Here is a 16,378-nt window from a genome sequence, read left to right on the forward strand (position 1 = left end):
TTTCTTTCTTTCTTTCTTTCTTTCTTTCTTTCTTTCTTTCTTTCTTTTTATTTATTTATTTTTTCCTTTCTTCCATACTTGCTTTTTGCCTGGAGTTCCTGACATTGTGGAATTCTTGGAAAGTCACCTTGCCTGACAACAATTTACCCATGATACCTGAAATGATATTTGTTTTGCTTTATTTTATGTGTCAAAATTTACAGAGATTCATATTCAGTAACTAAGAGACAGTCATTGAGTGAGGTCTTATAAGACATTCAAAATAAGGTAAAAAAAGAAAGAAAGAAAGAATTTAATGAGATTGTTGTCCTAATAGCAAGCAAGACTAATTCTTCAACTTGGGGGGAGGAAGGGGAAAGAAACATTTTTTTTTTTTATGAGAAGGCAGAGTAACTTTTAAGCATGAGGAATGAATGGCAAAATATTCTGAAAGTTTCCTCTTTGAAGAAGTTCCCTCATCTAAAAACAATAATACCAACTAACTGCCTAAGGTTAGTGTAAGGATTAAATAAAATAATCAATACAAAGAGCTTTATTATTGTCCTTGCTGTTCTTATTGTTATTATTACTGCGTCTTTCTGTGTAACTTAACCCCGTCTTCCTGTTATAATTGTATCTGTTTTCCTTCTACCTGATATCCCCCTTTCATTGTATTGCAGTATTTCTAAAAGTTGCTTAAAATCATAATTGGAGCAGTGTTCTTTATAAGTAGATGATATAAATGTAAACAAAACAAGAATACTATTTGCCAGCCCTGTGTTAAACCCCACTGTGGAAGGCTGGAACAGATAAATCTTATATACAGGTACCATCTGGCTTAAGTGGTAACTGAGTGCAAGTGGTAATTCTGTTGAGTGTGGCTGGAGATACGCCTCTCTCACACTTTACTATAGCTCATCTCAGGGCAAGAACTCAGCTCAGGACTGGGAGCAGAAATGGCATCATATAGTGCAAGGCCCCTGCCTAATGCCCTCATTCAGGGCAGAGGGGAAAAGAATACCCAGCCAAGGGCCCTGCTTTCAAGCAGTGCCAGGCCAATGGCTGCTGCTGGAGAGAATTTGGGAAGAAATAAGAAGAAAAGAGAAGTCAAGTTGAAAGAGTGGAGTGTAAAAAATCATCATAACAACAATACCCATAAAAAGTGAATGCCATACTTCATAACTCCTTTGTGTAGGCAAGACACCTAACTCTTTGTGCACATGTTTAATCTGTGAAATGATGACTATGGTAAGGGAAGACCTGGATTACATCTTTCAGGGATTCTTTTATGTTTTTCTTTGTTGCCATGGACCCCTTTGGTAATCTGTTGACCCATCTGTTGAACCTATCTTTGTTTGCGTTCTTCAGAAGCAGATCCCAAATGCAAGTCATTTATTCGGTAGGTGTAGGAAATGCCCATGGGGAAATGGGAAAGGAAAGGCAGCCAATAAAATAGACAACTGGAGGGGTTCCTGGGTGGCTCAGTTGGTTGAGCGACCGACTTTGGTTCAGGTCATGATCTTGCGGTCTGTGAGTTTGAGCCCTCTGTCGGGCTCTGTGCTGACAGCTGGGAGCCTGGAGCCTGCTTCGGATTCTGTGTCTCCCTCTCTCTCTCTGCCCCTCCCCTGCTCATGCTCTGTCTCTCTCTCTCTGTCAAGAATAAACATTAAAAAAAATTTTTTTAAAGTAGACAACTAGAACTTAGCCCTACAGGCTATTCTGGGACAAAGAATGTAAGACCACTTTTCATCATTTTCCTACCTGAAGGGGGAGGGAGCTGAGGTAAACTATACACTTGCTCCCGGGGTCTTAATGCCCTGGTACTTGCAGCCTTCCACACGTGGGCACCAGGCAATACTGCTTTGCATGGTTGGTGGAATGGACAGATCTCAGGCCTCCAGAGGATGCGGATACTGGCAGTTGGAAGCCAGCTCGCGCACACAGAAAGAAAGGTCCAGGGGATATGCAGGGGGGCACCTTCCAACATCTGCTACAGACCGCCTTCTCAGAATAATGTTTTGAAATGCATAAAATAAAATTCATAGGATTACAAAGAAAACCAATTATATTGAAATTCAGTTCTATCCACAGATCCCTTGGGGGACCCCAGGTTAAGAAACCCTGCTAAGGTTTCTTTTCAATGTGAAATTATATGGTTTTATGACCTAAGAGCATGGATTGTGTTACTCTGCCAGGAGGTGGTTGAGTAAAGCTCTGCACAGTCTATGTAGAAACTATTTCAGAAGAAAAATGCGCTCACCCAACCTGACAATCCCCCACAGCTCAGGGACTGTGAATGATGTTGCTGGCCTCTCTTACTCCCTTTTTATATTTTACAATGTTTGTTTTGCATTGTTTATGCTTTTGCGTTTTTAATGTGTCCTTTGTTAGCTCTGAAAGCTCTCTGGGGCAGCAATTTGCCCACATCACCCTGGCAGCCAGTCTACCCTCCTCGGCTGTCCCCAGGGAGCTCCATCTTTAAAGTCATGCCTCTGAAGGGTGCCCCAGAGCCCTTCTGCCATGTAGCCACAGTGGGCCAGGGTCCACCCTGTGGCACGATGGTGCCAACAGGTGGCTGTGTGCAGGGTGCCGGAGCAGCCACCCCCCTGGGAGCTGCACGCCACTGAGACACCATCCACCTCCTAATGTGCCTCCATGGCTCTGTTACTCACAGCTAAATTACAGTATTATGACTTCATTGTTGAGTCCCAATTCTCCTAATTATAGCCTAGAGATCTATTATTTGATTTGGTAACACCAAGTGCTTCTTTTCTAAATCATGTAATCTCTTGTAGCTTATTAATGTCAGGTTTGCGCACACGCAGGGACTTGGTTGTTTGCCAGGCAGAATCAAATTTTCAAATTTTCGCTGTGTTATGTTACAGGGCTTTGCTTGTTACAATCTAATTATATTGGCACTGAAATACCGAAAACCAATTTATATTAGAAAGCACTTTAACTCTTTCTTTGGAGTGAATTTACATGTGTAAGAGTCTGCCACACCATTGGTCTTTTTGTTTTTCCACTGGGAAATCCCTTCTGGAAAGGAGGTAAAAGTAACGGTCCCTTTCTATTAAAAAGTCTGCCGTTTGTGGACAAAAAGCATGAATATGGCCATTCCCTTGTTTGAAGCATGGCGAAGGAAGGAAGCATGCCTCTTCCATTTTCCTGTGTTCTATTCCAGGCCTCCCTGCTGGGAGTGCCACTCGTCCAGGCACCCAGAAACTCTTGCTGGTGGGTGTTACCTGGTGGCAGTACCATCCCCAGCTTTGGACCATTTCACCTCCTTTCTGTCCTCTTCTTTCTTTCAGATGTATTTTCCCATGCTCTGTTTTCTACTAGGTTGCACGATGGGTCTTTTGTCCTGAAGACATTGCCCTTTGAAGACCAGGAAGGTCTTGCTGCCTAAGGAAGTTGCTTCAGCAGAGGGACCTCCTTTATTATCCCGCTTTGCCTTCTCAGAGGATCTTGTGGCTGTTGCATCTGATTGTCAGGGTATTTGTCTTGCCACTCTATCTATTTCCCCAATAATGGCCATGGCTTTCTGATCCCAGGATCACTGCTCCTTGTCAGACTGTTATCACCAGGGAATACTATCTACATTTAAATCATCCAGTATCCCACCTTTGAAAAGGAGCCCTAACTTCCTCCTAGCTTTTTTTAAGGAACTTAATTTTAGAGTAGTTTTAGGTTCACAGAAAAATTAAGGGGAAGGTACAATCTCACCCCTACACATGCATAGCTTCCCCCATCTCAACGTCACCTTCCCCACAAAGTACTACATATGTGACCTAGCTCCAACTTCACTTCTGTGTCATTCAGATCTACACTCTTGCTCACTCATTAACTTCAACAATACTGTTTCGTTTTGTTTTGTTTCTTCCTCAAATTCTCCTTTCCACTCTATCGCATTTGTACACATTCTTTCCTCTGTCTGCAAATGTTCTTGGCATTTATGGCGTCCACTCATTCTTCACATATCAGAAAAAATGTCACTTCCTTAGAGAATATTTTCTTTCCTTCTATTTAACCAGGTACCCCCCAACAAACACCTTATTTCATTTATTCTGCCTTGTATTTATTTGTTTTCTTCATTATTATCCCTCCCCACTCTTGAGAAAGACTAAGATCCATGAGGGCAGAGATTTTGTTTTGGTCACCATTGAATTTCCACTGCCAAGTCCAGTGCCTGGCACATAGATGAAGATAAATATAGACTAAGGAATATGCTGCAGAGTGAAGGAATATGGATCCCAAGAAATTTATATTGTCTTATAATGGAGAAGAATCAATGTGTTTCAACTTTTTGGACTTAACTGGCTCTCTTTCTTCTTTCCTTGATCCAATCATGTGGACCCCCTTCGTTCTCCTTGAGACCACAGGGTATGGCCAGTCCTCTGCTCCTGAACAAGAAACCAAGGAGCCATCACAGGTTGGCACAGCTGTGACTTGGTGTCTCCATCCCAACTTCTGCTCGAACCTGGTCTAATGATTCAGATCTTGTCTGAACCAAATACCTTGTCTTTTACGATGCCTTCCCTGGACTTCCCTGGAGGTGGTTCTTACATGGTGCCCGCATGTTTCACTTGACCAGTGGCTAGTGGCAGCACAGGCCTCATCATGGCCATGTCAAGGGTCACTCTTATTTAAGAGAAGGATGAAGTGGTACAAGGTCAGGAACCCCCTTTCATGGCAATCAATCACTGAGTCACAGAAGGGTTCAGACAGATGGGAAACCAACAAGACCACCCCCTGAAGCAGGAAGAGAGGTTGGTCAGACACACACTGCCCCATGGAAGAGACCCACAGGAAACACTGATGGACTGAATTATGTACCCATTATGGCTCTGAATGAGACAGCTGTGGAGCGAACCTGTGGATTAATGTGCCTACTTAATTGCAGTTGTAACAAATCATTGATCAAATTTGTGGAACTAGCTGATCCCTTTTTGCTCCTTCTTCTAGTATGCTCTCCACAAGAGTGACAAGGTAAGGGGCTCCTGATCCACATATGAATACAAGGGAAGCCCCATCCCCTGGAATGAAGAAAACTGAGGGCCTCTTTCTCCTATTCTGTGGGTCTTCTAAAATATCCAAGATGCATTAAGGATTGGAAAGGTGCCCTCTTTTTAGAAACTTCAGCCAAAGAGCACAGAGCAAAGCAGATGTCTATGCCCACTTTCTTGGAAGGAAAGCCTTGAAACACACTTCACAAGACTCTTCCATCATCTCTCATTTAGAAAGCCTGTGTCCCCAATGCTGTATCTTTGCCCCCTCTACCTGGAATGCTCTCCTGTTGCCACCACATTTCTGCTTGTAGACATTTAACCCATCCTTCACAGCCTGATAAAAAAGGCATCTGCTCAAAGGAGTAGTCTCAGATCTACATGGTCAGAATCACACTCTGTCCCCACCGGCCCCGTAATCAGGTGCTTATGCTGTTCATAGATGGGTTGTTCATACATCCCAGTTTTCTTGGGACCGTCCTGCTTTATGCCTGTCATGCCAGGATTCATTAATAGCATCTTTTCACCTTCAAAACTGTCTCAATTGAACATTAGACGGTATGGTGTGGTGGACACACCCTCTGGTGACCCCCATTGGGTCATATCTTTTTCTGACCCCTTCCCTTGAATGCAGGAAGAACTGGTGAATTGCTTCTGGCCAATAGAATGTGGCCAAGGTGACAAGATAGCCATCCTTTGGTTGTGTCACTTTTTATAAGATTCTGTCTTCGTGACTAAAGAGAGTGGGTCCCCTGCAGGCCTTGAAGAAACGAGCTGCTATGATGTGAACTGCCTGAGGGAAGGGCCTTAGGAACTGTGGGCAGGAACCATGGGCAGCCTCTACCTGCTGAAGGCCTTGGTCTTCTGGATGTAAGGAACTGAATTCTGCCAGCAGTCACATGGCCAGAGGAGGACCCCAAGCTCCAGCGAGGAAAATTGTGACTCCTCAATGACGGTCTCTGAGCCCTGAGCAGAGGACCCACGTGAGCTGTGCCTGGACTCCTGACCCACAGGCACTGTGAGGTAAGGAACAGGTGTTGGTCGAAGCTGTTAAGTTTGTGGTCATTTGTTAGCAACAGTCAAAATTGATCCATATGGCAGCCTTGTATTACTAACCAAGGGCTCAAATGGTCTTCTCTCTCTGACAGACTGGTATTTTCTTAAAGTTGGGGTGTATACCGTATTCATACCTCTGGTTTCCTATGGGCAGAGCAGTTACTTCCTACTCTGCAGGTACCACAGCACCTAGTGTAGCAGAGTAAGCAAGGGTTCTGGCATCCTAGTTCCTGATTTGAACCCGGGGCCTACCACTAACTAGCTATGTGATTTTAAACAAGATGTTTTAACCTTCCAAGGCCTCAATATTCCCATCAAAAAAAATGGAATTATAATATAGGGCTTTTCTCTGCAAGGTAAGATTTTTTTTTCTTTTAAGTGGGCTCCATTGTGGAACTTGAAATTATGACTCTGGGATCAAGACCTGATCTGAGATCAAGAGTCAGGTGCTTAACCGACGGAGCCACCCAGGTGCGCCTGTGAGGTAAGATTATAGTGAGGATAAATTGATTTAATGTCAAAAAGTGTTTTACGACCCCATGGCTCATGGTGCTGTGTAAATTTACTATCACTTGCATTCTTTGTTCTATTTCATCCTCATGCCATATCTGTTATTATCATCCCCATTTATAGATGAAGAAACTTAGCCATTAACTAATTTTCTCAAAATTAAACAGCTCATAAGTGGCAAAGAGATTCAAACCAAATCCGTACATGTTTTCCCCACTCTCTCCACACCTGCATCTCTCTTGCGGGTGCACATTTTTGAAAAAGAAAAACAAATGAAAACAAAGAGAACTTTTTTCAGAATTCCAGTGTATTTCCCAAGAAGCAGTACACAAACACACAGATGTCAAGTTTGGCTAAGCCCCATGTTCTGGAGTCACCTCTTTAGGCGTGGGTGGGTTTCTGGAAGCACAGGCAGACAATTTAGACAGTCCAGTGGAAGATGGTGACCCGTAAAGGAGCTCTGGGCCCATTAAGCTGACACACTACCTGACAAATGATGGGGGCTTTTAGACAATTCCAGGCTACTAAAACCTGGATATTTACATAAGTGCAGATTATCGGGATCCATAGATAATTTGCTACCTGCTCATTTTTAATGTGTTTGTGAACACTCATGAGAAGCTCATTAATTGTAAGTGTCTGTAAGCTTATTGGGTTGTAAACCAAGGTTGACAGCACAATAGGCACCGATAAAGGGAAGTGGCCCCTCTACCAGCCAGAAGGAGGAGGCATGCAAATCAGCCCTGGGGATAATTGACAAGATTGCTGGGATGCACATAAGCCCCTTATCTGAGTGAGCTTTATGTTCCTGTCCTTAGGTAACCAGCAGAGATACAAGCCACAGTCATGAGAGTCTAACTGCATTTAACCATGGTAGGGCGACAGGGTCAGGCACCCAGGCCCAGTAATTGGGGAAATGCGTGAAGTCCATGGCCTGACAAGGCTGAAATCCATTTGTTATTCTCTGCTTGGAATGCCCTTGCTCCTTCTCTAGACTGGCAGGCTCCGACTCATCATCTTTCAAGACAGTTCCTTCTCAAAGCTTTCTTTGACCTCGCCAGGGAGAATATTTCCCTTCTGGAGCTCCAAGAGCCCCTTGTACATCTTGAAATAGCTCTAACCCTACAGGTATCTGAAATGCCTGCCCATTCCTCCATGCCCAAAAGAGTGTAGAACTCAGAAGTTCTTCATGGATGCCTTCCAGATATGCTACTTGAAACCACTGGTGAGCTAAGCTAATTTTGTAAATACTATGGGGGCCATGGAGAAGGAATCACATCAGGACATACCTTGGCTTTCACCATTTAGCTTGCTTCTTCCCCCTTCAGGACCCATGGGAGAGAACTCACAGGACTCACAGGGAAGGGCTGTAGAAGTGAAAGCCCTGGGAGGCCACCTCACCCTACCAGCTTTTCAAACATATAGTTTTTTTAACAAAAGTGAGTTTCTGGGGTATATTACCTTATTAGAGACTAAAATAATATACTTTTATTGATCTTATTGTTGTTTTTTAAAGTTTGTTTATTTATTTAGAGAGAGGGTGCATGCAAGTAGGGGAGGGGCAGAGAAAGAGAATGCCAAGCAGACTCTGACCTTCTTGGAGCCAGATGCAGGCTCAAACTCAAACTGAGATCATGACCTAAGCTGAAATCAAGAGTCGGATGCTTAACTAACTGAGCCACCCAGGTGCCCCTCTATTGACCTTGTTGTATATATTCATATGTATATTATAGCAGACTTGTGATTCCAGAGAAGTAGAACATCCCTTGCACTTACTAGATACATGGTTGACTCCCTTGGCAGGATTCAATAGATAGAATACGCCACAACAGATAGAAGCCGACAATGTATGATGGCTCAAATGCAATGTAATGCTACTTCTTGCTTACATGGTAATCCCATGTGGTCGACCAGGGAATAGTCAGCTCTCTTCCATGCAGCAGTTCAGGGATCCATCCTTCTTTCATATTGGGACTCATTATCTTGTAGGGCATTGTCTTTGTCTGCACCAAAATGGCAGGACCAGAAAGAGCATGGAGTGAGACATGTGGCAGATTTTACTCCTCAACCCTCGAAGTGGCCACCGTGTTACTTCCACTTAAATTCCACTGGCTAGAACTTAACATAGTTATGCCCAACTACAAGGGCAGCTGGGAACCACCATTTTGCCATGTGTCCGGGAAGAAAAGGGAATGGATTTTAGCAAAGAGAAAGCAATCTGTATCACTTCCATCCAAGTTAGTTCTCTCCAGTTTCTCCCCCTTCGTACTCTGCATGGGGGACATAGATCATAACTGCACTGGGTTGCACACAGCCTCTACCACAGGCATCCCTCATATCTGAAGCATTCCTGAAGAATTCCATGTTTCTAGGTATTATTTATATTCAACTAGGTCCCACTTATTTCTATAATAATTTTGGAGCTGGGTCACCAAACAGAATACAAGTCCCATTTATGGATTTTTATATTTACACCAATCAGGTACCCCAATTTTGCCAATAGTTGATTCCTTTCACCTAAACCCTGCCATATGGTAGCCAAATATACAATTGGTTTCTCTGACCTTGCGGAAAGATTTCAACAAATTGATGTGTTAAACATAATACACAGCAAATGGCCATTTGGCTAACTCTGTGGGGCTTGACTTACCCATCTGCCACAACTACTTGGCCTTTGTTCTAACACACAGCAAGAATCTCTACCTGCAAGAGCCTCTTGAAGGTGTTATTCCAGAGGATGCCTCTGACAAGTGACAAGCTTACTCTTTCTAAATGGAGTTTCTGGACAATGGGCCTTTTGATGGTATGACTGTTTGGCCAAAAATTTGCCAATTTCAATGAGCAGAACTTCTGAAATGTAGGAAATGACTCATATGACCTACTCAAACTTGGAGTTCCTGGACATGCTGGTGTCTGCTCTTAGTGACACCACAGTTATGCCCAATGCAAGACTAACCCATTTAAGGCCCATTATCTGTCTTTCAACTATTGTCAACCCTGCTGGGAAATGTTAATAAACAACAGGGATGAGCTGAAGGGAAAAATTTGCTCATTGTTTTATGTTTACTTAAGGATACTTCCAGCTGAATATTATAGACTGCCCATCTAAAAAGTGGCTTTCAAACATCCACTCAGCTCACATAACAAGAAGTTAGGAGGCAAGGCTTTGTGGTCAACATGTCTGCAATTTCTTGATTTTCTCCTCATGGTCACAAAGTGGCTGCTGCAATGCACTGTATCATATCTTCACACAAAATCTAAAACAGGAAGTAAAGAACAGGTCTTTCTCTTGGAGTGTTCTGTGTCTTTATATCAGAAAGAGCCTCTGCACACTCACATCAGCACACTGTTCCTTAAGTCTTATTACTTGTAGACCAATTATTTCTATAGGAGTCATTCCCTTGTGTAATACAAGGAGCATATTTGATTTAGGATTAGAATGATTCATGTTCTAGAAATTAATATATTGCCCCAAATTTTGTCTGTTACCTGGAAAAAAAATTGGGTGCTGCTAGAAAAAAGTAGGGATCATTTATAGGTAAGCAATCAGTTTCTCCAGGAGTATCTAGCTTTTTTGTTGTACTAAGCCTGATTAAGAGAGAACATTATTCCTGCTTTGACTGTTATGACTCACTGTGGACCAACTCACACTGTCCAAACACTGTGTCCACTTACAGAAAAGCTTTCATGAAACCATGCTTTAATGTAGTAATCTCACTTTCCACTAAAACATTTCTTTTTATTGCTAAAACAACAACTACAACTAGTGAGTGCTTACTATGTGCTGAGCACTATAGCTAGGGATTTACACACATAATCTGATTATGGTCACCAAATGAGCAAGATGAGGTTGATACTGTGAAATCTTCATTTTGCAGATAAGGAACCTGAATCTTAACATGGTTCAGTGCTTTTCCTTTAGTTCACACAGATAGTAAGGGGTGGAAACTAAATTTGAACCTAAGACCTTTGGCTTCAGAATCTAATTTGTTTTAACCATTATACTCTATTGACTTTGTTTCCTATATTATGAAGCGCCCTTCATACATATACTCCTATGACAAATTCACAGATTTCAAGACTTGAAAAACTTGTCCCTACAGGGCTTTCTACAAGAATACAAAAAAATTAAAGCGATATACCTAATATGGTTTTTGGTTTCTAGGAAGCTTGGAGGTGTTTTTTTTTTTATTCCCTTGCTATTGTTTTCTTCAGTCAGAGATTCTTTTTTTGTTTTTAATTTTTTTTTAACGTTTATTTATTTTTGAGAGAGCGACACACAAAGCGTGAGCAGAGGAGGGTCAGAGAAAGAGAGAGACAGAATCTGAAGCAGGCTCCAGGCTCTGAGATGTCAGCACAGAGCCCGACACGGAGCTCGAACCCATGAACTATGAGATCATGACCTGATCCCAAGTCAGACGCCTAACCAACTGAGCCACTCAGGTGCCCCAGTCAGAGATTCTTAATAAAGTTTTCTCTCCTCTCATCCTGCTTTTATTTTTTAATACTTAATTTTGTCTTTTGCAAATCTTTTGGCTCTAATACATCCATTCTTTGATTGGAAGCCACATATTTTAGTTTAGTTTTAGGTTTTTATTTTTTAAGTGATTTATTTTAAGAGAAAGTGTGCTAGCAGGGGAGGGGTGGGGAGAGAAGGAGAGAGAGAATTCCAGGCTCCACACTTTCAGCATAGAGCCTGACATGGGGCTAGAACTCATGAGCCATGAGATTGTGACCTGAGCTGAAATCAAGTCAGATGCTTAAGTGACTGAGCCACCCAGGTGCCCTTTAGAAGCCGTTTTGAGGGGTAAGCAAATCTAATGGTTGTATGATTGCATGCATGCTGAAAGTTAAGAAATGAAAAGTACAGATGTCCAGGACTTACTTTGAAATGCATCAAAAAATAGGTTAAATTCATGCATGGATGGAAGGACTGATAAATGAATAGGAAAATATGTTATAAGCAAAGGTGAAATGCTAGTTGTAGAAGCTAAGTTGTGGACATATGGGTTTCACCATATAATTCTTTCCACTCTTCTGTGTTGAACATTCTCATCATAAAATGTTGGAAATACGTCAGTAAGATTTTAGATACATTTTTATAAAAGAATCTCACAGAGGTGCCTGGGTGGCCCAGTCGGTTAAGTGTCCAACATCAGCTCAGGTCATGATCTCATGAGTTCGAGCCCTGCGTCGGGCTCTGTGCTGACAGCTCAGAGCCTGGAGCCTGCTTCGGATTCTGTGTCTCCCTCTCTCTCTGCCCCTCCCCTGCTCACGCTCTGTCTCTTTGTCTCTCTGTCTCTCTGTCTCTCTCTCTCTCTCAAAAATAAACAAACATTATAAAAAAATTAAAAGAATCTCACAAAAAAGCAATTCTTTCTAAGTAACAAGAGGTAAATAGAGGTCAAATAATGGGGAGTCTTATATGCCAACCTGAGAAACTGGGACTTAATCCTCAAGATAATCAAGGGATGCTGGAAGATTTAAGCAGAGGACTAAAATATAAGACAGAGCTTGTGACATGCAGGAGGAATGGGTGGGAGCAAGGTGGAGACAGAGAGACCAGTCAGAGGTTGCTGTGATAGCCCAGACTGGAGTGAATGATGGTATCTGAGCAAAGGTGGCCACAGGGATAGAAGTGAATTCAAGGAAAAAACTCAAGAGAAAAATAAGGAGACTTAATACCTGAAGACTTGTGGGGATATAGGACTATCTAGTATGACTCAAGTTTCTGGCCTGGAGCGTGGGGAGTGGGGAGGCCATTCTTCACAGGGGAGAGCTGGAAGCACAGGGAAGCCCCCATACCCTTGGAACAGATCCATTTCTCTCTCTGGGGAGCCCACCAGCCCCACCATGGCCTGGGATCTGCTGAAACTCTGGATTTCTCCCCTGTGGATATTTTCCTTTTCTGCTTCCAAGTAGAGTGAATTCATGCTCCACTCTCCTCTACGGTCAGTGCCTGCTGAGAAAGAGCACTACAGATGGCTTCTGAAATGCTTTCCAAGCCATCTGGAGCACAGGTTGTGGGGAAGCTCCCCGCCACGGGCCCAGCTCTGCCTCCCCGGTCCTTGCCTTCACACCCCTGTCTGCTGTCTCTCAGAAGCAAACCCACACTTCATTACGAAATTACAATTGTTTCCAAGGACCTCAAAGAGGGAAAATGAAATTGTTTTCCGCTTTGAGTATAGTCACAATAAAATGACTATGGCGGGGGGGGGGCAGCAATGTGCCCTTCTTGGATAAATGAGGAGCAAAAATAGTCTTTTACAATTTGTCATAAAGATCACAATAGAATTTTTCACAAGACAAATACAATCAATGATTGAGGGAAGATGAGGGCATCCATATTTGTTCTTCCTTGGACATCACACACAGTGAGTGTCATCTTTGGTCTCTCCCAAGCTGGGGAAGTGGCAAGACAGCTTCTGGTTTGTTCTCCCAGTTACACCAGCTCCCTCCAGAGCTCAGAACCCTGGCAGCTGGCCTCTGAGGGCCCTGCAGGCTGGATGATGGGTCTTCCTCTCATGTAGTATGTTCCATGCCACTTGTGTGTACCTCTCCACCAGCTTCCTTGTTGAAATCAGTGTCTGGAGCCCGAGCCAGATTCAGCTTATTTAGATGGAGCACTGGCCACATACACTAAGCATGCACATTTTACTCTGTAAAGTAAGGAGTGACCTTCTTGTTTTCCAGATGGGAAGACCGAGACTTGAGAGGCAAAAGTGCTTGCCCCAGGTCTCCCAGCTGGTAAGTACAGATCCCCAAAGTTTTTCGCCCTATTCCAAACTGCCTCTTCTCCCCTTGGGATCCAGCCCTTTGCAAGACACCAGTGACTGGTAATGTCTAGCGGAAATCATGCAGGATTCAGTGACCAAGCCCTTGAAACTTGGGAAAGTCCTCAGAAATTTTTTGCATCTTGGCATCCAAACTGGCAAAAAGGAAAGAAATCGATTTGACCTTAGAGGTTTGGATTTTGTAAGGCGTAACTGTGAGAACAATTACTTAATTGTAATAGTTAACAATGGTAATTGTTGAGGAGTATAGGCTCAAAACAAATTAGTTCCTTAATGAGGCATTTGTTAGCTTGTTCTGAGATGACATAATGCCTTAACTCTAATGAAGATGCAGAAAAAAGGATTTTAAAAACAGTGCTTAATGTATAACTCGGTGTTCTACCTCTTCTTCCGTGTGACGTGTGGGTATACTCTCTCTGTCCCCATCCTGAGCTCCAGCCTGTGCCTGAAGGCAGAAACCAGAAGTGTGTCCTTGTCTCCCATCCTGAAAACAGGATAGTTTGGTACATTTGGAAGTGCTCTGTGTGCTAGGAGAGCACTTCCAAAAGCAAGTCTCTAATGCAGAGTGGAGTTTACCTCCCAAACGATTCCAGTGAGTAAGCCTTGTTGATGCTTGACTACTGATTTTAAAGAAAGGTTGGGGTTTCAGCACCCTGAGTTCTCGAGATGTCATTTATGACCAGGAGTCTCCAATTTGCTGCCTTCTAGGAGCTGTGTGAAGACCCACACCAGCCTCCCAACCCGGGGTCTAGGATGAAAGGAGGCAGCAGCTTGTACACAGCTCTGTCCCCACTTGGTCACCCTTCAGATGTTGACGAACAGCTCGCGTTGCCCTCTGACACCCTTTCTCTCCTCTCCCTACCCAGTTGAATGACGCAGCTTTGCACCACGCTGGGGACTGCAGGAAACATGCTGCTTCCTAATGCCCAGCATTGCCCTTCCCAGGCCGGGTTTTGCACCTATAAGCTTGAGTTGATGCCAAATGACATGCCTCTTCCTTTAACGCTCTTTTAAGCCTACACATTTAAAGGCCTGGCTTGGACGCTTCATTGGCACAAAGTGTTTGGGATCTTTGACTTTCCAGTAATAAATAAATCAGAGATTAGAGTAAGAGCTGCTAAATCTCAGAAATCTGCCTCCAGTTTATCGCAAATCTCCTTATGTATTCAGATACTTTGGATATACATTAAAGTCTCTGGCCCATATTTATGATTCTGAATATTGCATTAACTTTTTTACAAATACATCAATAATTGGCATAGGAATAGGGAGGGACCTACTTCAGCCGATGCCCCAACCATTACCCTCTCTTGGCAATAATTGCTGATACTCGTGAGGAATTAAAAGCGTCGTGGAAAATTCCACAGATTTTTCCCCTGTCTCCTGGGAACTCAGAAGCCCCTGGAGAAGTAAAATGATCCTTGGCATCATCATCAGGAGACAAGGGAGGTAATAAGAGTCCTCCCCTACGAGACGGAGTTGAAGAGGTATGAGGTGCTTTGCAGATGAAGGGCAAGTTGCTCATGTGGGGTTTTATCGGGGATGTCTGGGGGCCCACTCTCCTATCAGTATCTTCTCTTGCATTTGGATTGAATTCAACAGTATGGCCTTTCCTACTTACTCAAGGCCATCAGTGAGGGGGTGAGGTAGGGGCATATGAAGGCACAAAGAGTTTGGGGTTGTGGGAGAAGAGAAGACAGAGAGCTGTGAAGAGCTTCATCACCTCCCTAGCTGGACTTCTTGTTGGAACAGTGACGCCATACAAGCATCACTCATGAGGCAGGGTGCATGCAGATCAGGGAGACCAGAAGATAGAGGGAAAGAGAAACCATGCTGTAAGGAAGAGCTGAAGAGCCCAGGGCTTAAGCTCTGTTTTCATGGTCAGAGAAACCAGAACCAGAAGACACAAAGGAAGATATTCCCACGACATTTTAAAGGTGCCCCCAGTGAAGGGAGGGGCAACGGAATACTGCCATTTTCTGGGCACTTACAATGAACCAGGGTCTGTATGAGGCATTTTGTGTATTTTTGATCATGAAGTTCTCACCTTGTCTCTGAAACTTTCTGTGCTGAGAGGACTGGAAGTCAGAGAAGTCACAGAACTCACCTCAGATCCCAGAGCTAGTGAAGAGCAAGAGAAGAGCTTCGATTTGAATTTCCACTTCACGCTGACCCTATTCCGGTAAGTGATCAAGCAGAGGCTGTGTGACCTCATGATGAGGGATTGAAGAGGGACCTACATGGACCTAGGCTCACACTAGCTGCTCTCCAAGGTCCCTTCCAGCTCTGAAACTCTGTGCACAGCCCTGGTGGCCTGGCGAAGCGTGACTGAGGGCTGAGGAGAAGGCAGAAGGGAAGCTTTGTGGGCAAGGCGTCTGTTTAGCAGAATGAAGTGAATGACAAATGGGCCTCCCCCGGGACTGATTCCCTCTCACTGTACCCAACAATAAAATGCTTCACAAAGAAACCTGACAATTTAGTTGTTAATTCAAAACATCCTTCTCCAAGCTGCCTGTAACTATAACCTAATTGTTGCAAGATGGTGGTTTACAAAAAAAAAAGAAAGAAAGAAAAGAAAAGAAAGTAAAATCACATTAAATACAAATGTGCATTCTTCTGTAATAAACTCACTCTATTCTTGTGTTCATTTTACCCTATTGTCTTTTATGTTACCATTAGATTTTTAATCTGCACACTAAACATTTATTTCTATAAAAACTCTAATGTATTTTCAAGAATTTAGAGATTTCCCACTTTCTCTGTCTGTTATGAGAGGCAACTCAGTGATGGATACAGCCTGGACCGTGGAGCACAGTACCTGAATTTAGTCTGGCTATTTAACTTCTCTGAACTTTGACTTTTTCATCTTGAAAATCAGATTATAATATCCACATTGTAACTTTGTTGAGAGGGTCAGTAGAAGTCTAGGAGAAAGTTTTTTAAGTTCTGATAAATAATACTGATGTTTTGTTACTCTTTTCTAGTCAAAGGGCTTGGCTCATGAGGCATTGTTATGCTCCTGGGATGGGTGAC

General features: G+C 43.2%; 1 long non-coding RNA gene across 1 annotated transcript; it reads left to right on the plus strand.

The window, feature by feature from the left end:
* Positions 1–4,541: 4,541 nt before the first annotated feature.
* LOC121043727 (uncharacterized) lies at positions 4,542–13,968 on the plus strand. Its single transcript, XR_005797001.1, has 3 exons — positions 4,542–6,008; positions 7,680–7,776; positions 13,245–13,968. It is a non-coding gene; the product is annotated as an uncharacterized LOC121043727 (long non-coding RNA).
* The last annotated feature ends 2,410 nt before the right edge of the window (positions 13,969–16,378 follow it).

Source organism: Herpailurus yagouaroundi, unplaced genomic scaffold (assembly GCF_014898765.1).
Source record: "Herpailurus yagouaroundi ecotype Mexico unplaced genomic scaffold, PumYag 187, whole genome shotgun sequence".
In the NCBI taxonomy this organism is placed as follows: Eukaryota; Metazoa; Chordata; class Mammalia; order Carnivora; family Felidae; genus Herpailurus; species Herpailurus yagouaroundi.